Source organism: Macaca mulatta, chromosome 1, assembly GCF_049350105.2.
Source record: "Macaca mulatta isolate MMU2019108-1 chromosome 1, T2T-MMU8v2.0, whole genome shotgun sequence".
Taxonomy (NCBI): Eukaryota; Metazoa; Chordata; class Mammalia; order Primates; family Cercopithecidae; genus Macaca; species Macaca mulatta.
In genome coordinates this window covers 63,994,240-64,016,392 of record NC_133406.1, presented here as the reverse complement: position 1 = coordinate 64,016,392, position 22,153 = coordinate 63,994,240, and the positions used below count along the sequence as shown (strand labels likewise).

General features: G+C 42.1%; 1 protein-coding gene and 1 pseudogene across 19 annotated transcripts in view; one reads left to right on the top strand and one right to left on the bottom strand.

Annotated features, from left to right (window-relative positions):
- The window catches only part of SRGAP2 (SLIT-ROBO Rho GTPase activating protein 2), a 249,373-nt gene that overhangs the window by 195,676 nt on the left and 31,544 nt on the right, over window positions 1–22,153 (bottom strand). The window lies entirely within an intron of this gene.
- On the top strand, window positions 11,168–11,547 carry LOC144341409 (ragulator complex protein LAMTOR5 pseudogene; annotated as a pseudogene).

The following is a 22,153-nucleotide window of genomic DNA, read 5'->3' as shown; positions in this document are numbered from 1 at the left end:
CTCACCAACAGAATGGGAATTGTTACTTCTAGAAGAATTTCCATTAGCCCTTTAAAATCCTTCAACATTCATTAAGGCCAAAGAGTTTTCACCTAATTTAGCCTGATGGGTATGTGAACAGAGTCTTTCTAGGGAATACAGACTCCCAAATTGTTCAGCTGGGAAGTAAGGAGGGAATTTATTACTCAAAATCAAAGGGAAATGAAAAGAGGCCAACCCAGAATTCATTACTCTCCTTCTTGGGTGGGGTAATGGGTTCCAGAGTCATTCTGTTACCTTAACTATGACCTCTTTACTTAGCATCTAAAAGCTTCTGGTGTTGGATGCAGCCAGCTAGGTTCTCTTCTAATGTAATAAAATCTGCTTCAGCAAAGCTTATACAGAGCCATCTCCAGACTCCAGAAATAATAGACTATAAATTACTGGATCTCCCATTTGATAAAATGAAGTGTAAGTTAGCACAGTCCTGAATGACCACTCCACATGCTATTCTGAGTGGCTCAAAGTGAACTTTGACACAAGGACTGGAGCAAGCACAAAGCAGAGCTAGATCCAGGATTAATTCGCTTAAGCCCAGCTCCTCACTACTCACCTATGAGTCCAGTTCCAGAATCCAAGTAGAGAAGGGGGGAACAAAGCTCCTAGCTTTTTCCCTACTGTCTGCATCTCTTTCACATTTCTTATCTTCTTATGAAGAAGCTAAACAGGCTCAACTAAAATAACTAAATGATTAAGCCCTATACAGACAATCTCCAGAGATTCACAAAACTGCATTCAAGACAGTTACAGAGACAACTCTGAGGATGACTTGATGTACCAGCGATTTACCATATTTGGGGCCATACAAAATTCCTGTCAAGGATCTGCCTATATCAACATGGGAACCAAGAACCAACCATTCAAATGGGCCCTGCTGCCAAGCCTCTTTATAATGCCATCTCTTCATATTGTTCCATTTAACAAAACTGCAGCCCATCATCTAACCTTAAATCCGTGTGCCAATGATACACAGCCAGAGTATGCTACTCCCTAGAGCAGGAAATCAACATGATGACCCACCAAACACCATTCAGAAGATGCTGAGACTCATGAATCACAATAGGAAAGAAAAGATAGAGAAGTAGTCAGCCAAATACATGCTGTGCCAAAAGTGCACTACAACCCCCCATACCACTCTGCCTAATCCTAGCTGGGCTGACACCAACCTGATTAGACAGGCCAATAAGATCTCGAACTGAAACAGGAACTCCTGAACTGGGTTCTTTAGAACCCAGGAAGCAGCAGAGCAAATCATTAAAGACCAAATAAGATCTTGATGAGGTGAGGGAGGGTTTCGGATAAATGGAATGCTGGTAGAACACAGGGAGCAAAAGTTAACCTGAGCCCAGGTGGAACCTTGCTTACTAGAGTATTAAGCATGAGTTGGGACAACTATTCTAACCAGAGAAACTGGCTCCAGTGAGGGCAGTTTGGCAATCCAAGGTATGGCATGCATATGGCTGGCAAAATTCAGGGTGACTGAAGCAAAAGTTTCAGAACCATAAAGACTACAATGGAGGTAGAGCACAAAATTCTCAAGAGATGAATCTTTGTTAAGAATGAGGAAGAACTACATGGTGGTTTTCGATCTGTTGATGCCCAGCAAGAGTTCATACTGGCTATAAGCAGGGGTGCAGGCTGTAATCGTAGGAGAGGAGGTTCACAAAAATAATTCAGTCCTACAGCCCAAACTGTGTTCTCTACTAAAAGGAATCAAGGCCCCCTAGAGAAATGGCTGACTCCATGTATGGTGCAGGATATAGATCCTGGAACATCTTTTTTTTTGCCAGAAAGCAAGGAAACCATCGAAGTCCTACAGGATCACGTCAAAAGGCCATTGGAGTCAACCTGAAGAGATACTTATTAACCTAAGATGAGACAATATGAGCATCTAAAACAATTAATAGTGACTACAATGGGCTGAAACACATCAAATACAAACAATAATCTATGAGTTCATAACCATATTCAGAAAAAAAAACTATTGGTCACTACAGTGGAGGTTACTAGGTCACTAACTCATTATTCTGAAAAATGACTTAAAATGGGAGGTAGGGTGTAGAATTAGGTATTTATCCAGTTTCTCCTGTACAAACGTAAATGTTTAGGGAGATTGAAGTAGATGAAACAAATCTGGCAAAATGGAGATAACTGTTTAATCCAGGTGTTTGGTACATGGAGATTCATTATATTTCTTTTCTGTATATTTTATATCTGAACCTCCTCCAAAAAAAAAAAAAAAAGCAAGACAGAATGTGAGCTAAGCAGCTTAGAGTTTAGGCAAGGCTTCTGCCTACAAGAGAGACTAGGATATGAGGTGCAATGTTAGTCCTGATGGGCCGAACCAACTGGAGGGATATACAGAGATGCCAAGTTGCAGAGGTATCATGTTGCCCAGCACTTGATCTAGAATCCTAGATTCTAGATCTGGTTGGTAGCAGGTTTACTAGGTGGTAGATCTGACGCTACCTATAGAACTTCCTTTGCAGTCATGATTAGCTCAGAAACTACAAAAGGGCTTGCTCTTGAAAATGGAGACCGTCTTTGTCCATTTCATGCTGCTATAACAGAATGCCACAGACTGCATAATTTAAAAAAAAAGAAGAAAGAAAGAGAGAGAGAAGGAAGGAGAGAAGGAAGGAAGGAAGGAAGGAAGGAAGGAAGGAAGGAAGGAAGGAAGGAAGGAAGGAAGGAAGGAAAAAGAAAAGAATTTCTTGCAGTTCTGGAGGCTAGGAAGTCCAAGGTCAAAGAACATGCCTCTGGTGAGGGTCTTCTTGCTGCATCATCCCATGGCAGAAGGGCAAGAGAGAGTGAAAGAGCAAGAGGGCAAGAGGGGCTGAACTCTCTTTCACAAGGGCTAGCAGAGAAGTATGCACAGGTTAAGGGAAAAAGTCACAATGAATCCTGTAGTGCAGTCTACTTTATCAAAAGCAGCTCAAAAAAGATCTCATTAACTCCCCCAACTCATCTCCACCCACATCTAAAGAGCCACACACAGCACCACCAAAGGCAGCAGAATGAGAACAGCGTTCTCCTCTATAGACCAGCTGTGAGTATCCAGACAGACACCCGACCTCGACAGCTCCACAGCAGCCCCAGAACAGCCCCTCCCTAACCACCACTCAAGTAACCAGCTGGGAAAGTATTCAGAAAACCCGCATCCTGACACACCACTGCCAAACAACTTAAACAGCAAAGAACAACCCATCTAAACAGCAATGCCGGCTGCCAGGAAAAGTTGTGTAGAGACAATGAGTAGAGGAAAAGCAGATCCCTTAGGGTCCACCAAGAGACCCAGTCTCTCAGCTTCAGCACTTCCAAATGCACAATCCATACACCTCTGGGGCCTGTGGATCTCCACGAGGCATATTGTCTCCTTCCATCTCCTCAAAGATAAATGAGCAGGCAAGCTGGCCAGAAAACCACTCAGGGTATTACTCTTCAAAGAATCTTTATAGGGTCAAAGAGGAATGGGTCTACAGGCTACACGTATTCCCCGAAGATTTTCAGGATGATGTCAGAATCCCTTTCCAGATGTGTTTAACACTTTGTGGTCACTTGTATTCTTGCCACTGAGCGCCAGTGCTTTGTTCATTTGAACTGATTCCAGCTCACACTGACTCCAGCTTCCTGGATCTGATTACATTTAGCCAAGACTGTCATCCATACTGTACCTTTTCAAAGAGTCCTAAAAACAGCTCTTCACCTACTCTTTCAAAACAAGTAATAATATCTGCCAAAGAACGGGGAAAAAAGATGCAGAAAAAGAACATAATTAGCATACTACCAAGAGACCAAAAAGTGAAGGGAGAGGAGAAACTAAAAAATTACATGTGGGCTCATACTTATTTCCAAAGCAGGGCTAATATCCTTTTGCTTGTGTCTAAGGCACCAATTTTAAACTGTTACTGGAAAAAAAAAAAAAAGAGAGAGAGAGAGAAAGAAAAAAGCAGGCCCAAATCTTAAAGTAAAACTTTCAGCATACAAAATAAGAATTGGTGAGAATTCCATTCCCTGGTTATTTACCCCATAGGCTGAAGAGCTGCCTCTGCCTCTAAGGATCAGGGCATTCTGTGTTTGATGGCAGAACCTAAGTCAGAATCCAGCACAATCCCTGACAAGTGAGAAGAACCTCAGGGTGAGTTGTCCTGACCTTGAGATTGCTTCTCTAACTCTTCAATTAAAAAAATATATAAGAGCTGGGCACAGTGGCTCATGTCTGTAATCCCAGCACTTTGGAAGGCTGAGGCGGGTGGATCACTTGAGGTCAGGAGTTGGAGAACAGCCTGACATGGCAAAACCCCGTTTCTACTGTAAATAAAAAAATTAGCCAGGCATGGTGGTGGGCGCCTGTAATCCCAGCTACTTAGGAGGCTGAGGCAGGAGAATCACTTGAACCCGGGAGGTGGAGGCTGCAGTGAGCCGAGATCACGCCACTGTACCCCAGCCTGGGTGACAGAGCAAGACTCTGTCTCAAAGAAAAAAAAAAAAAAGAATCAAGTGGGAGATCCCCTCCTGCCACCTCAGTTGTTTGAACTCAGCTACTCTAGGTCCACCTTGTCCAGACCAAGGGCTCCCATGAGTGACAGTGAGACAGATCTGATCACTTAGAGGGCTAAAGGTAATTTTACAAAACCTGAAGATGTATAAGGAGAATGCAGCTGCTGCTCAGAAACTCCACTAGCCCAACTTGAAAAGACATCATCTACAGAGTAATACCCAGTTCTCAATTCTAGGCCTCATAGTTTTGCTGAGTGTCTCAGAAAAATGCCCTAAACTTTTCTGGTCTTCTTTTCCCCACCTAATGCAAGAAAACTAAGCTAAAATAAATTTTGTCACCAAACCAAAATGAAGCTCTCCAGGTGGTATGACTACTATACTCAGGAGACGTGAACTTCCCTTAACCCAAAAATAGCTATCTGGAAGTCAGCATCCTCAGAGTACATTTCAGATGCAAACTAGAAATATGTCGGTGTAAACTATGAAAGTCCAGAGCCGTTGCTTGAGTAAAACTAGATGCAGCAAAACCATGGGCTTTATGCATGACTGGTATTGTAAGAGAGGCCGCAGGGAGTAGAATTAAATATGACACCTTCTTGACATATGATCAAAGCTCCTTCTAAACTCAATTTGGGGCACCATATATCACAAACCGGACAGCAAGAAATTAAGTAAAATGTAAGTCTTTTTTTATACCATCCCAATTACATCTTGGTCAGTTCACAAACATGTTCCAGCAAATGCTGGAGGAGTTTTTCTCTCTTTAGGAGTCCTCTCTCACTTTACCCTGTTTAACAAAAGACCTCACACACTTAGAAAGAGGATGGAGGCAGGCCAGCTTTGGGACATGCTGCACGGGGAGGACTGACTGTCCCAAAGAGTGAGCTCTACACCCCTCTGACAACTCCACAATAGACCAGCTACACACAAATGCCTGAAATAAGGAAGTCCATCAAGAAAATGAACAGTTGGCGAGATCAAGGCTTCTGGCCCAAAGGGCCTGCAGCTGGTCTGGCCATTCATCAAAAAATCTGAATTTAAATGGAGACACATTTGACTGTGACATGTAAGAAAAGAACTGGAGTGACAAAGGGTCTTGATTTTGGTTTCCTTTCCACCCTACACATCTGCCAATGGAAGAGTGAGAGTGCCTGTGGTGCTCCTGACACATCTGGGGTAGTTCCCATTCACAGTGCTCACCCTTTGGGATTTCCACACATTACAGGGTCATCGTCCATCTACGCTAACCTAGAATGTCCAGATAAAAGCTCCTGGTTAGAGACTGGAGAGAAAATTGTCAAATCTGAAAGCCCACAAACTGTCTCAGCCAGGGGGAACACATGTAGGAAAGACTACAGAATCAGATGTCAGAAGCCTAATTTCAGATTGGCCCCTACAGATTTATGACTGTGAGTAATTCACTTACTTTCTCTAGGCTCTGTTATTCTCACATCAATAATGAGAAAAGAGGACCAAACAGTCCCCCAGATCCCTTCCAATCGTAACATCCTCTGACTTTATGATTAAAGAGTGGTACTAATAAGGCTAAATCTGTGGCTTAACCCGAATAGGAGTCTTCCGGGATTATACTAAGAAAACTATTCCACACAGACAGAGCCACTCTGACCATGTCCCTCTCTACACCAGCCATCATACAGATATGTGCCAATGGTATGAGAAGTCCTTTTTACAGAAGACATTGACTGATTAAATAATAGGCTGATTTATTCATTCAACCAACAAATATTTACTAAGCACCTTCTAGGTATTTACAGATACAACAGAACAAAACAGACAAAATCCCTTCCCTTATGGAGCTTACATTTCAGTGAAGGAGGAGGGGAAGTCAGACATCAAATAGGAAATGTGAAGTGGGGTATATTTCATGCAGAGTAGCCTAGAGGTTCTTGATAAGGTTACTTTTTTTTTTTTCTTTTTTTTTTTTTTAATTATACTTTAAGTTCTGGGATACATGTGCAGAATGTGCAGGTTTGTTACATAGGTACACATGTGCCACGGTGGTTTGCTGCACCCATCAACCCATAATCTACATTAGGTATTTCTCCTAATGCTATCCCTCCCCTTGCCTCCCAACCCCCGACGGGCCCCGGGTGTGTGATGTTTCCCTCCCTGTGCCCATATGTTCTCATTGTTCAACTCCCACTTATGAGTGAGAACATGCGGTGTTCGGTTTTCTGTTCCTGTGTTAGTTTGCTGAGAATAATGGTTTCCAGCTTCATCTATGTCCCTGCAAAGGACAAGAACTCATTCTTTTTTATGGCTGCATAGTATTCCATAGTGTTTACGTGCCATATTTTCTTTATCCAGTCTATCACTGATGGGCATTTGGGTTGGTTCCAAGTCTTTGCTATTGTGAATAGTGCTGCAATAAACATACGTATGCATGTGTCTTTATAGTAGAATGATTTTTAATCCTTTGGGAAAGGCCTTTGATAAGGTGACTTTTGAGCAACAATCCAAAGCAGTGAGCGAGTGAGCCATGCAGACACTATGGGAAGAATGTTCCAGGCAGAGGGAACAGCAAAGCCCTGAGACAGGACAGGGTCAAGCATGCCTGGCATGTTAAAGGAAACACCATGAGCCCAGTGTTTATTAAGAGGAGAAAGAGCAGGAAAGTAGTAGGAAACTCAGTGAGACAGATAGTAGGAGCCAGATCATATAAAAAAATGGAAAGTCATGAGAGGATTTGAACAGAGGAGTAAACATGATCTGAATTCCATTGCAAAAGGATTGTTCTAGCTGTTATATTGAGAGTAAACTGAAGGAGGCAAGAGTGGAAACAAGGAAACCAGTTGGGAAACTACTGAGATAATCCAGGTGAGAGATAATGGCAGATGGGCCCAGGGCAACAGCAGTGAAGGGTAAAGAGGGACAGAGTCTGGGATATATTCTGAAGTTGAATCAATAGGACACTGGAGGACAGGATGATCTTGGAAAATCTTGGGACTACTGCAGAACCTAATGAAGCTAAACGGCACTAAATTCCAACATCCACTGTGAAATCCTAAGACTAGGGATTTGTTCATCTCTGTCACCTAGCATCCAACCCAGTACTTCGCACATAATGAGGATACAAAAAATCTTGAATGAATAAATGTGGAACTGAATATATTACAAAGCCAAAAGATGTGCAGTTTGATAGGTCATTGGGAGACCAAAAAGCATCTGGTAGTAGACATATTTCACCAACAATGAATACCCCTCCCCTGAGTGAATCTTATTTATTTTTATTAAAAGTTCCTCTTTATAACTTATTTCACAGTAGTAAGCAATGACGCTGACAACTTCACATAATACAGCTAAGAATCTGAACAACTTGGCCATTTCCCTGAGAGGCCAGATACAGTCACCAAACCTTACACCGCCTCAGCAACTCCCATCTAAAATACAGGGACAAATATTACACAAACAGTAAGCTCATGTTCTTACAGATACTAAATCATGAGGGTAACTAAAAAGGTATGCTTATGAATAATAATATTATAATAAACAAGGAATAAAATAAGCCAAATCTATACTATTCCTATAGGAGAAGCCAATGGGCTACCCTTGAATGTGCTCCACTTCCTCTGTGAAGCTGAGAACAAAAATGTCTAGATTTTTTTTTTTTCCCAATAGCACTGCTCTGAGAAAGGTGACAATTCCCAACTGCAGAAGCTCCTCGGTCAAGGTGACTCTTGAGAGTCCCAAAGTTCTTAACCCACAGAGACTGACAATGTACAATATATAGAAGCAGAAAACTGAGCATAGGAAAAAGGGTACATTATAAACTACATTCTGGCAGCAGTTTCCTCGGTTAAGTCGTTGATCATCTTGAAGGGCTAAATTAAAACCCAACATTAATCAGGCAGTAGGTGTAAAAAAACATCTTATTTACCAAAATAGAAAAAGGAGGAAGAAAAATAAGACATGTAAAGTGTTCGAGATCAAATTACATTGTAAGGGAAGCTGCAATATTTGGGAGACCAAGACCTAGACAGATTCATCAGCTGAGTTGGAAATCATTTGATGTGACCTTGGACTAATTATTTAACTTCTGTGCCTCTGTCTCCCATCCGTGCCTGAGTCTCCCTTCAATGTGAAGGAGAACAAATGATTTCAGCCCCCTCCTACCTTAACAGGGATGTTATGAGGCTGAGATCATGTCTCTGGTAGCTCCAGGGGTTCCCTGCAGAAAGGCACTCCACAAACAGAGGACACTGTCTTTAGTAGGATAATTAAGGATCAGGCTGCTCTTAGAAACACCCCCACAGTATGGAGGTTCCCTCTCCCTGGCATCATTTGGCTTCAGAGTTGGGCAACAAAATATGCCTAAATAACATGACAAACTCAGGGTTTGGGGCCAGCATCTTGACAAATACTGTCAGGAGCCCTAGATGTGAACCCATTCTCACATATATAACTATATTCAAGTGTTTAATAAACATTTAGTAATGCTTTTAAGTCACCAGTATCTTCACAGAAATGACCATACTATTGCCCATCTATTAGAAGAGATGGTGTTCAAGGTATGAAGTAGCAGAAGGTTTGTGATCATGAACCCCTGGGCAAGTTAAGATCCTCAATTTCCACCTCTATAGGTGGAAGTATAGGCCTAACAATACTAAGGATTAAAAGTGAAATGCTGCTGGCGCAGCCCTGGGCTCACAAAAGCAGCAAAACAAGCACTAAAGCCCTCCTCCCTCCCACAGTTCTGCTCAATAAATAACAAGTGCTGTTAATTCTTTAATTGTGGATCCGAGGAAAATGAAACAGGGTTCATCCATAAACATCTTATCTGCCTTGATTCGCCTGTAACTCCTTGACTGGAGCAGAGTAAACAAGCTGAACTTTAATTAGGATCATAACATAGAAAAGATCCTAGGTAAGCCAGGCTCATAAACTCCAGACAATTGGGAGGAGACTGGTTTTTAATGGACTGCTCCATACCTGGCTTAGTCAGTGACAGAAGCAGACCCAGTCCTTTGTCCCAGCTTCCCAAAGAAATCCATTAGCCAGGCCCACATAGCTTCAGTTCGGATGTGGGGTCAGAGGCTTCTATTCCGGTGATTGTGGTCTAAGAATAGAGCTCCCAAACACAAGGCAAATGGATTCACAAGAATTGTGTTCATCTACTATCCACGTTACCATCTGAGGACTATTTAAAGCACAAGGCCAGAAAGCCCCTCTCTGAATGGGAGGACCAACAAGGGGAAACAGGCAGGGCATGTTTTTAATATAGTTCTGCTACAACTTGCAAATATAGTGCAACTTGTAGAGCCCCAGTCTGGATGCCAGGATCTTGAGATACACATCCATCCCCAACAGCTCAGATATCTCACTTGGCTACCTGTCAACCATTGAGCAAGGAATGTCAAGTCCATTTGACAAATGGGCAAGTGGGAAGCATGGAAGGACAGATTTACACAGTGCTAAGTCCACTGCTAATAACAGAAACAGCTAAAGCTGATTGTGTGCTTCTACATGCCAGGCCCTTACTAGACATGTCACCTTCACTCACTCTAACTTCACAACCTCCCTATAAGATAGCTAGTTATTTTGTGCACATTTAGCAACAAGAACACTGAGGTTCTGGGAGATAAAGCAATTTACTCTCATGATAAAACTTACATGTGGCACAGCTAGGATTTGAACCCAGTTCTTTCTAACACTAGCACTTATTTGGGGTTTTGTTTGTACCATGCTGCTTCTCTTGGTTTCTTTCTGCTAACTGCTAACTTAAAAATGCAAGGAACCTATAATCCAAAACCATACTCTAAGCATTAAATCTCATAACTTGTAACTTATGTCATCGATTTGGTGAGCAAAGAGAATTAAGTAGTCCAGGGCCAAAAGCAGAGTCTTCAGGAACAGACACCAGATCACAACTCCAATTAGGGGGACTAAACAGATAAATTCCACATCAAAGGAACCTTTACTAGGAAAAAATCACGTGACCTTCAGCCTCTGATACGCCTTCATCTCATCATTTCTCCTGTCCTGACACCCCTACACTTCAACTAGCTTCAAATATTCTGTATCCACACCAAAGACTGATTCAGCACTTTGCAATCACAAACCCAAAGGCAAGTTCCCTGCGACTGCATCAGTATGAAGATTTTATTTTGCAAAGCTACTTCCCTGACCAGCCTCCCTGCTGCAGACCTCTTCAAATTTCCCAGATTAAGAACACATTCGAAGTGACAACTCCAGGCCTTACCACGTTCAACAAACTGGTCACAATGTGTCAGATGAAGGGCAAGATCAATTCTCTGGGTGTCTTGCATCTATATCTCTGACAGAAAGTTACCATCATCAAAATCTTTAGCATCACTCAAATCATCAACAATAGTTAAAAGAAAAATAACACACACACACACACACACAAATTAGTAGCAAAGATAAGCCAGTACAAGTAAGCGTGACACAGTCCATACCAAGCTGGGCACATTCTCACAATCCCTTGGAAATGACTTTACCTGAAGGCTATGTGACTCATTTAACTCGGCACTAAGATGGAAAGGTCTAGGGCTCTACAGAAGTCCCTGGTAGGGAAGTGACTGAGGCCTGTGCTGGAGAAGGACATGCTGTGTCGCTGGGTTCTGGGCCTGGGTGGTCGGTGGGTGGGATGGAGGCAACCTTGGAGCAGCACTTGGAAGACACAATGAAGAATCCCTCCATTGTTGGAGTCCTGTACAAGATTCACAAGGACTTAATCTGGGTTGCCGTGGGACCCTGTCAGACGAGCATGCTGGAGTGGTATCTGTTCTAGCCCAGCAAGCAGCTAAGCTAACCTCTGACCCCACTGATATTCCTGTGGTGTGTCTAGAATCAGATAATGGGAACATTATTATCCAGAAACATGATGGCATCACAGTGGCAGTGCACAAAATGGCCTCTTGACGCCTCATATCTGTTCTTCAGCAGCCTATCACAGGAACTCGATCCTACCTATGTTAATTACCTTATAGAACTACTAAAGTTCCAGAAGTTAGGCCATTCATTTAATGTGCATTGGGCACTTTTCTATTTATTTAAGAGTCAGTTGCTTTCTAATGTTCTATGGACCAACTATCAAGATATGAGTAAGAAAGGATCATGTTTTGAAGCAGCAGGTCCAAGTCACTTTGTATATAGAATTTTGCTATATTCAATAAATCTGTCTGGAGGAAAAAAAAAAAAAAAAAGAAGTCCCTGGTAGGAAAACTTCATGCTTTTCCAAGCCAGGTCTCCAGGGCCTGGCTCTGACATGGTTACCACTTCCACAGAGAAGTTGACAACAACTGGTCACATTCTTTTCTCCACCCTATTCCTCCCCATCAGGTGAAGACAGCTAACTGCTATGTATCTTATCTAAGGAGGCTAACTTGCAGCAATAATGTGGCATGACAAATGAGAAGTATAGGGATCTTGAATAGTCAAAGTACACAGTTAACATGAAAAAGAACAGGCTGTTCACCAAGTTAACAGTTTTCAAGTCCACAGCCAGTATTTTCCCCATATTCATTTCTCATAAATCTATATCAAATCAGGAGAGATGGTAGAAATGAGGCTCTAAGTTTCCATGCACCAATCTTAAGGGAAAAAAAAATGTCTTTTCTTCTAAGAGGGGCGCCCTAGCTATAACCTCTTTTGAGGTGGTTGAATGCGCTTGGTGTTCTGAGTAAAAAAGAAAAAAAAAATTTTTTTTTCCCTATTTAGAGAAATGGAGAAATTAAATGGTTTATATACCGACCCGATTTCTTTCATAGAGTTCGCTTGGAGGTAATACCACAATTTCAGGCCCTCTTTGAAGAAATACCATCTCATGTTGAGTTCTAATTAAAGATATGCTGTTTTGCCAGGCGCGGTGGCTCACACCTGTAATCCCAGCACTTTGGGAGGTCGAGGCGGGTGGATCACCTGAGGTCAGGAGTTTGAGACCAGCCTGGCCAACCTGGTGAAACCCTGTCTCTACTAAAAATACAGAAATTAGCTGGGCATGGTGCAGTTGCCTGTAATCCCAGCTACTCGGGAGGCTGAGGCAGGAAAATCACTTGAACCTGGGAGGCAGAGGTTGCAGTGAGCTAAGATTGCACTATTGCACTCCAGCCTGGGTGACGGAGCATGACTCCATCTTAAAAAAAAAAAAAAGTTTTAAAACATTAACCTGTAAGTTGTCCATATTAAATAATAAGCATTTAGGGTAGGGGCTGGATGTATAATACTAAGTCAAGGAAGTTCAAAATACAGATCATTCAGTAACAGTGGTAGTGACAAAAGAGATCCTGGCTAATGCTACCACCATCCTAATCCTGTGGGAAAATGCCACCTGGAAACATTTCTATCAACCACACCATCAGATAGGGAAGCTGAGTAATTGGTCCAATTGCCAGACATTGACATATTCAAATCAATTAATCACTAGTCACCAAGTGACTAAAAAATGGACGACACTCCACTGTGTGCTACAGTATACATCAGGCATTTCTAGTCCTAGTCCTGCTCTTTAACTTTCAAGGGCAAATCAGGTTCAACCTTAATGTGAAAAAATAAACAATAAATCAGAGAGCATTTATTATAAATTGCCAAAGAAGGTTTAGTCCAGTCAGCCAAGTTACCCCACTATTTCTCAAATGCTAAACCCACTCAGAATGAGAGGAGCTGCTCCATCAACCAAATAGATCCAGATTGTCTCTACAGAAGAAGCAGCACAGCTGAGAAGCCCACTGATCAAGACTACATCTGCCCTTTCTCTCTAGATTCCTTAGAAAAGAGAGCCACCCCCTCCTCCATCTCAGTCTGAGATGCACCAAGGATGAAACTTTCTACAAAAGAGGAAGGTCTGAAGGACACTAGCAACTGTCATGAGTTTCCCTATGACTCAAAGCCTCTTGGCTCTAGCATAGGGCAGCCGTAGTCCACATTCAGAAGCATCTTGTTTCCTGTTCTCTAGGTTAGAGCCCCAGCTAAGAATAGCACCCCATTCATGCTGCTGTGTACACATCCTTTTCACTTGCTATTTTCTCTCACACACACATGAAGCCTGGGTCTTGTACATTCTCCAAGGTAAATGCAAATATTTATAAATGGGCACAGAGCAGCAGTTTTATTCCCTGTCCAGTCTACAAAAAGGCACTACCTAGAAGAATTCCACGCCAGAGCTGAGTGACACTGGAATAACTGGGCAACAGGCTCCCTCTCTGAAGTTCCAAATAGAGACTCACACTCAGAAATAGTAACCTAGTGGAAATACATATAGGATGCCCAGTACCTGTGCAGAACTTCACCTCTGTGCATGACCTAAACTTAAAGAAAACCAGAAGTTTGTAAAATTGATCTCTTTTTATTATATGAAATCATGTGAAATTATCAACAAAATGGTAATGTCATATGATTTAACCTAATAGAATCCTAAAAAGCAAATCAAGCATTTAGTTAACAAACAAGAAGGCAAAATCCATTGTTTCACAGGTGGCTTCACTATGGAACACCTTGTAAGACAGGCCTAGCATTATTAAGAAACATCTATTCGCTTGTGGTTCCATGTCTATATCCATATTTGTTCCTGGCCCTCAAGAGACATGGTACAGGCAAGTGAACAGGCAAATACCACACAGTATGGAAACTACTACTCTACAGAGAAGTGCAAAATAAGAACCCTATATATAACTCAATTATAACATTTCTCAATGACACTGAATTTTGCCTGGTTGTTTGTATGTGAGCCTCACTAGTGAGATGATGCACGCTCAGAGGCAGGAACCCTATTTATTTGTCTTTAAATCCCCAGCATACAGCACAGTTCTTGCACACAGTCAATGCTAAATGATGTTTTCCCAAAGACTCAATGACTTAGAGGCCAAGTAGCCTCTGTAAAAATGAGGTGAGTAGTGACATTTCCATTAATAACTTTCAGGTTTTTATGTTTTAGACCAGACTACTAATTACAGCACTGGAAAGAGAATAACAGACTCCTGATTACAGAACTACAAAGAAAAGCAGCCAGGGGGTGGCGGTGGGGAGACTATACTTTATAATCAAAATAAATCTGAAAATACAGACTAAAGTCTGCCTCTAACTGGGAGTATGACAGCATCTTTTTGTCTCTCAATTTAATCTCTTTTTATTTCAACTGATTTTCCTTACAAGTACAACAGAACCGTCAACTGCAAAAGGTGTAAAGGCGTTCTGCGAACAAAAGCAAAGGGGACAAACCCAACCACCACAGCTCAGGTGTGAAGGGTACCATGTGTCTTTTGGAAAAGAGTGTCCACCGGGGGATGGGGGGAGATGGGCACTATGCCCTCTAGGAACTAGGATGCCCTTTATGAGTTCAAAAAAAGCCAAAAAAATAAAATAAAATTCATATAGATACCAAGATAGGTAATTAAATGTTGAATTAAAGGGTCAACACGAGAGCAGAGATTAGGCTGACTGCCAGGTGGTCAGAGTTGAAAGAGATAAAACACACATACACACAAACACACACGCAAACTCCTCCCAGAGTTAAAAAATAATAATAATAAAAAAGTCATTTGGGTCACCTTTTAAACCCATAGAGCAATCATTTCTAAAAGAAACAGCAGGTACAAAATTAACCTCAAGAAAAACTGTCATCTTTCAAAGCTGAATATTCTGATGCAGGTTTAAGAAGTCTTGCCCTCCCATCAAATAACCAAAGCTTTGGGAAAGGGCAGCACAGAGCTCTCCCTAATATGAAATTTTTTATCTATACATTAACTTCTAAAGAGACACTGACCCAAGCACCATACTGTTTAGAAGTAGAAGTCTTTATCCTAATGAATTGATCTCATCAATTTAGCTGCACATTTGATCCCAAGACCCTTTGTGGACCTGATAACCCTGGGGAGGCCCTTAAGTGAAGCTGTCCCTAGGGTGGCCCACTTCATCACAGTGACCAGCAGACAGGAAAGGGCCATTGGGGAGATTCTTATTTTATTATGTAAGTCAGAGGAAGTCACGTTTAGCTCCTCTGCTCTATTGCAGCATCCTTATTTCTACCGGGTACAACAAGCAGATGTAGAAAAGGAAGTCTGTCTGCATAAATGAAAACAAAAGGGCTAGCCACTCCCATCTGATGGTAGGTGGTCCTCCACAAGTACCTAACTACAAACACCCACAGTTTAGTTTCTCTCTCTTCTTCTCTCTCAAACCCATTTCTTTTGTTTTTTAGGAGTTTTGTTGTTGTTGTTGTTGTTGTTAGCTTGTTTTTGAGACAGGGTCTTGCTCTCTTACCCAGGCCAGAGTATAGAGGCATGATCACAGCTCACCGTAGCCTCCAACTCCCGGGCTTAGGTGATCCTCCTGCCTCAGCCTCCCAAGTAGCTGGGACCACAGGTGGGCACCACCAAGTCCAGCTAATTTTTAAATTATTTGTAGAGATGGGGTCTCCTTATGTTGCCCAGGCTGGTCTCAAACTCCTGGGCTCAAGCAATCCACCCACCTCAGCCTCCCAAAGTGGTGGGATTATAGGTGTGAGCCACAGCGCCAACCCAAACTCATTTCAATTTACTTCCAAGGAATGGAAGAAGTGCAAAGGTCAGGTTCAGCAGCCCTATGGGAAAAGCATAGGCTTTAGAGGCAGACTTTGGGATCCTGGATCCCAGTTCCTAGGACCTGTGTGACCGTGAGCACGTATCTTAATTTCTGAGCCTTAGTTTCCTCACCTCTGAAAAGAGGACAATAATATCCACCTCACTAAGGTGGTGTGGGATAGTTGCTATGTTTGTTTTGTTTTTGTTTTTAAGCCTCTAAGACCAGAGGTTTTGTGAGTGCCGGATGACTTCATTTCTAACTCAGGCAAGCAGAAACCGGATATGAAACTGAAGAAGACTGACATCCACATATGGCCTAGGCATGAACAAATTCTGCTTGCTTGCATGCATGCATGGCTAGGATGCTAGCATTTCAAGGAGCCAGCTCCATGAGTTTATAGTCAAACTGGAGAACCATTCTATAGTGATGAGTACAGCACATTTCCACAGACATGCTCAACAGCTCTGCAAAATTCTCTCCCTAGTCTAGAATTCCTGAGTTGGCCAACTCTACACAGTTGTTCTGAATAAAACCCAAAGACTGCCAAGACCAGTCAAGGCCTTTTTTTTTTTTTTTTTTTTTTTTTTTTTTTTTTTGAGACGTTGTCTCTGTTGCCAGGCTGGAATGCAATGGAGCAATCTCAGTTCATTGCAACTTCCGCCTCCTGGGTTCAAGCAGCTCTCTGCCTCAGCCTCCTGAGTAGCTGGGATTACAGGCACGCACCACCACGCCCAGCTAATTTTTTTGTATTTTTAGTACAGACGGAGTTTCACCATGTTGGTCAGGCTAGTCTCAAACTCCTGACCTCGTGATCCACCCGCCTTGGCCTCCCAAAGTGCTGGGATTACAGGCGTGAGCCACCATGCCCGGCCCAATGTCTTTCTTTTTAAGGAACATAAAGTAACTCGAAAAACACCCAGAGAATTCATTCTAACATGAAATCAGTCTTGCTAATAAAGTTACTCCCTCTATCAAAATCTATACTCTTCTCAAGATATCTGTCAAAAATTGTAACTGCCGCAGACATACGGAAAAACTGGCCACACAGCAGCATAAACTCCCTCTGGCTAAAAAGTACATCAAAAGTCTTTTCATTTGGCTGAGAGCAGCGGCTCATGCCTATAATTCCCAGCACTTTGGGAGGCTGAGGCAGATGGATCACCTGAGGTTGGGAGTTCAGGACTAGCCTGGTCAACACGGTGAAACCCCGTCTCTACTAAAAATACAAAAATTAGCCCAGCATGGTGGCGCATGCCTGTAGTCCCAGCTACTCGGGAGGCTGAGGCACAAGAGCTGCTTGAACCCTGGAGGCGGAGGCTGCGGTGAGCCAAGATCACGCCACTGCATTCCAGCCTGGGTGACAGAGCAAGACTCCGTCTCAAAAAAGAAAGAAAAAAAATCTTTTCATTTAACTTCCAGGTCAGGGTGTCTTTATATCAATTTAATGCCAACCACAATACTAGCTACTGCTCTTCTTTGGGGAAGGGGAACTAAAGAAGGTGGCCTCCAACTGCTTTCTCTTTCCCTGTGCTGCTGCCTCCTTCCAACCTACAAAAAAGGGAAGAGTCTGACATTCAGAATTAACCTTGCAAAGAGATTCTGTTTGCTAGCCCACAGGCATTTTGTTTGTTTGATTTGTTTTTCTGCTGTTGTCACTGCTGTCACCTTCCTGACCAAGAGGCCCACAGACTAGCACTTTTTTAGATTCATTTCTGGCAGTGAGTGGATTTGTAAAGATTGCATTTGTAGTATCTGCTGGGTCCCAAAAGTGTGGAAGGACAAAAGACCATAGCCTTCTCTTAAATTCAGCTCAGAACCAACCCCATGCCTCAGCTGGAAAAATTACTTCCATTAACATTGCTCCCAAATGGAGCCCTTCCACCCTCTGCCCAGCTTCCAGCCCAGGCCCTGAGACCCACACTGCTGTTTGTTTTGGCACCTGCAAGCAGCTTGTTCACAAGCATCCAGACTACAGAGCAAGAGGAGTTTCAGAAGGGCCCTCCAAAAAGGGAGTGGCCTGGGAAGAAAGTGACAGGCAGGGTCTAATGTCCCACAGTAGCTTGTTTTCACTGCCACTTTGGCTTTACCTACCATGGCCAGAAGCTATTCAAACACTCTGCCCAATGCCCAGTCACAGGATCCTATTAAGTCTCTGGAATCAACAGAGTACCTACCCTGGTTCCCAGAAAGCCAAAAGCAAGTGTCAGTTTCTCCCTCTAGGCAGTCTCTAGATGTAAGGGTTCCTTTCACCCCGCCTAGAAGGGCCCCCAACCCTGAAAATAAGAAGCAACACTATGAAAACAAACTACCCATTTCTCAACTGTTCAAAGATTAGACCTTGTACCACCTCCTTGCTGGCTCTCAAAGAGTCCTCATCTAAAAATGGAAATAATAACACAACATGCCTTGCTGTGTCTTCTGAAGACCTCTGAAGGGCTGTGGATATGAACTAAGATAACATACACTTAGCATACTGCCTGGCACATAGTAAGCAATCGATAAATATTACTTAGTATTGATATGATTTTTATTATTCTAAGAATGAGTTTTAGTTATTATTAAAAGAGTAATCTTCCTAAAAGACATATTGTTCCAATCCAAGCCTAAAAGCTCCACAGTCAATTTTCAGTTTCTCATGCAAACACAAGGAACCAGTATGGCAAAAATCCTAAACAATAGATACTCTATAGGTTCTCATTTGGATTTTGAGTACATTATGTAATACACACATATATCCATCTATTCAATAAAGAGCTGTTTGGCACCAACAAATATATAGCACTGAACTAAGTATATGTGTGTATGGTACATGATACATGAATATACACATACATGTACACATATAATTAAAAGATACATTCATATATATATATATCTAGTTAGTACTTCTGAGCACCTACTATAGGCCAGACACTGTATCAGGAGACACTGGAGATACACAGATAACTAAGAGAAGGGCCCTGCCATCCAAAAGCTTATAGTCTAATAGAAGAATTATGATAACAGGTGCTAAGATAAAATTCCCATAGCAATCAGTGGATGCAAAAAGGAGAGAAATATACAGGTGATACTTTCTTAACTGACTTGCCAACTTATGTGACATACTTCAACTACTCTTCAAAATAAACTGGCTAAGTTGCATAGCACACTGGAGGCTGATTGTGTATTACTCACATTTACTCCCACCAGCCAGGTTGGCTGCTTCAGGGTCAGTAGTTAGTTCATAATAGGTATACTTGTTATTTTAATTACATATTAAATTATTATATAAAACAAACCAGTGAAATGTCAGTGTAAAAAAAGATATTCCTATGAAAAAGAGGTTGAATACTTGGAAAAAACTTGAAGGCAAGTTGGTAAAAAAAAAAAATGCTGCTGAATTAGATATGGGCAAGACAATAGTAAAAGGTTGTAGTAGCGGAGCTTAAAAATCTGGAAGAATTCTGTCCTTCATTTCTCAAATGTATTTAAGAACTTGGTTCACTTAAACTGAAACTGGAAAATCACAGATCAAATGTTAAATGTATAATTTATGAAAGAAAGTCAACAGAACTCTACTTGAAGGACCCATACTTTAAGAAAAAGTCCTGGCCCACATAAAAAGATTTGTGAATATGTGTACATTTACTTTTTTTTTTTCCTGAGACAGGGTCTCACTCTGTCGCCCAGGCTGGAGTGCAGTGGTGTGATCTCGGCTCACTGCAACCTTTGCCTCCCAGGTTCAAGTGATTCTCGTGCCTCAGCCTCCCGAGTAGCTGGGATTACGGGCACCTGCCACCTGCCTGGCTAAGTTTTGTATTTAGATGGGGTTCAACATGTTGGCCAGTCTGTCATTTACATATTTTTAAATTAAAATAAAATGCTAACTGGATGATGACATGTGCCTGTAATCCCAGCTACTCAGGAGGCTGAGACTGTAGGATGGTTTGAGCCCAGGAGTTAGAGACCAGCTGGGGCAATAACAGAGAGATCCTGTCTCAAAATAATTAAAATAAATAAAATGCTAGAGAATTGTTTTGTCTTCGTTTTTAAAGACTCTCTGTTTTAACTGACTTTTGGAATTAACTGGCCAATTACTAGTCCAATTGCCCCAAATAAGAAGGTGTTTCCAGTATACCTGCCTATTTCTCAGGTTGATAACAAAATGAGTTATATTCACGTAGCCCAATCCAACCAGGTAGCAGAAAAGGCTGCCCTGGGATTTTATAAAATAGACCTGTTAAATACTTCTCAAGTAGATCAAGTGCAGGTGGAATACTAAATTTTAGCCGTATTTCAAAAGCCTGAGATGCTAATGCCCGTGAACATGAGGTATACACTAACTACTCATGGCCTGAAGCACAGACCAAAAGGTGAAGGATGTCCCAAATACCACCTCAGTTTTGGTCACAGGTCTGGATACAACTTATTGGTTGATCCAAGCAACTGATGTTCCAACTTGACATGCGATGCTATCTCTGGAAAAAACAATGTCACAGGTGTTGAGAAAAGGTACAAGTACCAACTATCAAAAAGGAGTAAGATCCCTTCCCAAGACCCCTTTATAGTCAGTCTAATACCTTTTGGTTTATTTGCCTAGAATGCTGGACTTCTATACCACATAACAAGATTCCACACACTGACAACATCATTAGCTTCTCACCCGTGTTCTGCCATCGAGATGCAGTCGGTCAAGAGAAGCAGCAGAGTCTCACGTCAGGAGAGGTCTGCAGCAGCAGAAAGACAAGTAAAAAGGGAGACTTCAGTGGAATTTGAGTCACCTGACATTAGTCTTAGATATTTAAAATACAGAGAATCCCACTGATGGAGGAGAGAAAAATAACCTTTTTTTTTTTCTTGACAGGCATTGGTATGAGTGAAAGGAAAAGAACTGGGGAAGCCTTTGTATATGGAGAGCTCAGTTTATTTTTATTCTCTGCCAATAGAGGCAAGGTTATTCTATAAGCATCATTTAACTTTCTCACTAGAAACAAAATAGAGTAAGTCGTTAATGCCTCGCACTCTAAACTTCCAACTCCAGAATCACTTGGTTTTTCCCCAAAAATTAAATTGATTTTTACAGAATGGTACCCAAATGTGTGATTTCAAAGGCAGATCCCAAAACTGATGGGATCCTCAATGAGAGGATGAGGAGGCATTCTCAGTTTCAACTTCAACTTATTTTCTTCATTAGGGGTAGGCCTAGATGACTTCAAAAATCCCTCTCCTTCCCAAACTCTATGATTTCAAAGAAACGAAAGGAAATGAGTTTCAACTATAGCTGTCAAATTTTAAGTCAGGTATCAGCGAGAAATTCCTAATTTGAAAGCTGTCAATCAATGAAACAGGTTTCAAAATAGGTTGTGGAATCTTCTTCCCCAGAGACAGTTAAATATAGGCTAGGCAGCCATCTGTCTTGGTGGGATACAGCCCTTCCAGGAGGCCAGCATCAGAACAAAACCCTTCTTCCCTCCCTCCCAGGGAGGCCAAGAATAAGAAGTGATTAAGGGCTATGAAGAATAAAGGAAGGAGACAGCAGCCCAACCAGGCCCAGGTAAAGCTGTGGGCTAGGCGGCTGAGATTTCCTGTAGAAAAGGAAGATACAAGCTGCAAAGAGGAATATACAAGGGGAAAAAGACAGGGAATAACCACAGGGCTGTGAGCTCTTTGAGGAGGGCTGCGCCAATCTGCTTCCCAGCTGCAGCAGCTCAGTTTGGTCCTGGGGACTGGGAGCTCAGCCACAGCTCCTTGGGGAGGGTATTATTCCCCTTCCTAGCTCCCAAACCCATTTATACATGAAGCCTAAGTGGAAAATGGGAACTGTCAAATAAATCCAAGATTTTCCCAGGTGACCAGCAGCATCCATGAAATAGCTCCATAAAGTCTTCCTTTAAAATACATTGTCTTTTTTTGTTCCTTGCCACCTTCCTTGGCCATCTATAATCTTACCCATTTCCTGCAGTTCTTAACATTTCTTTCATTACTGTGGAAAGTTCTCTTGGGGCATAAAAACGAATAAAACCTTCATGGACCTTTGGAAACTTAACTCCAATGGGAAATGGAAGATACGGCATTGCTATGGACTGTCACCTCTGCA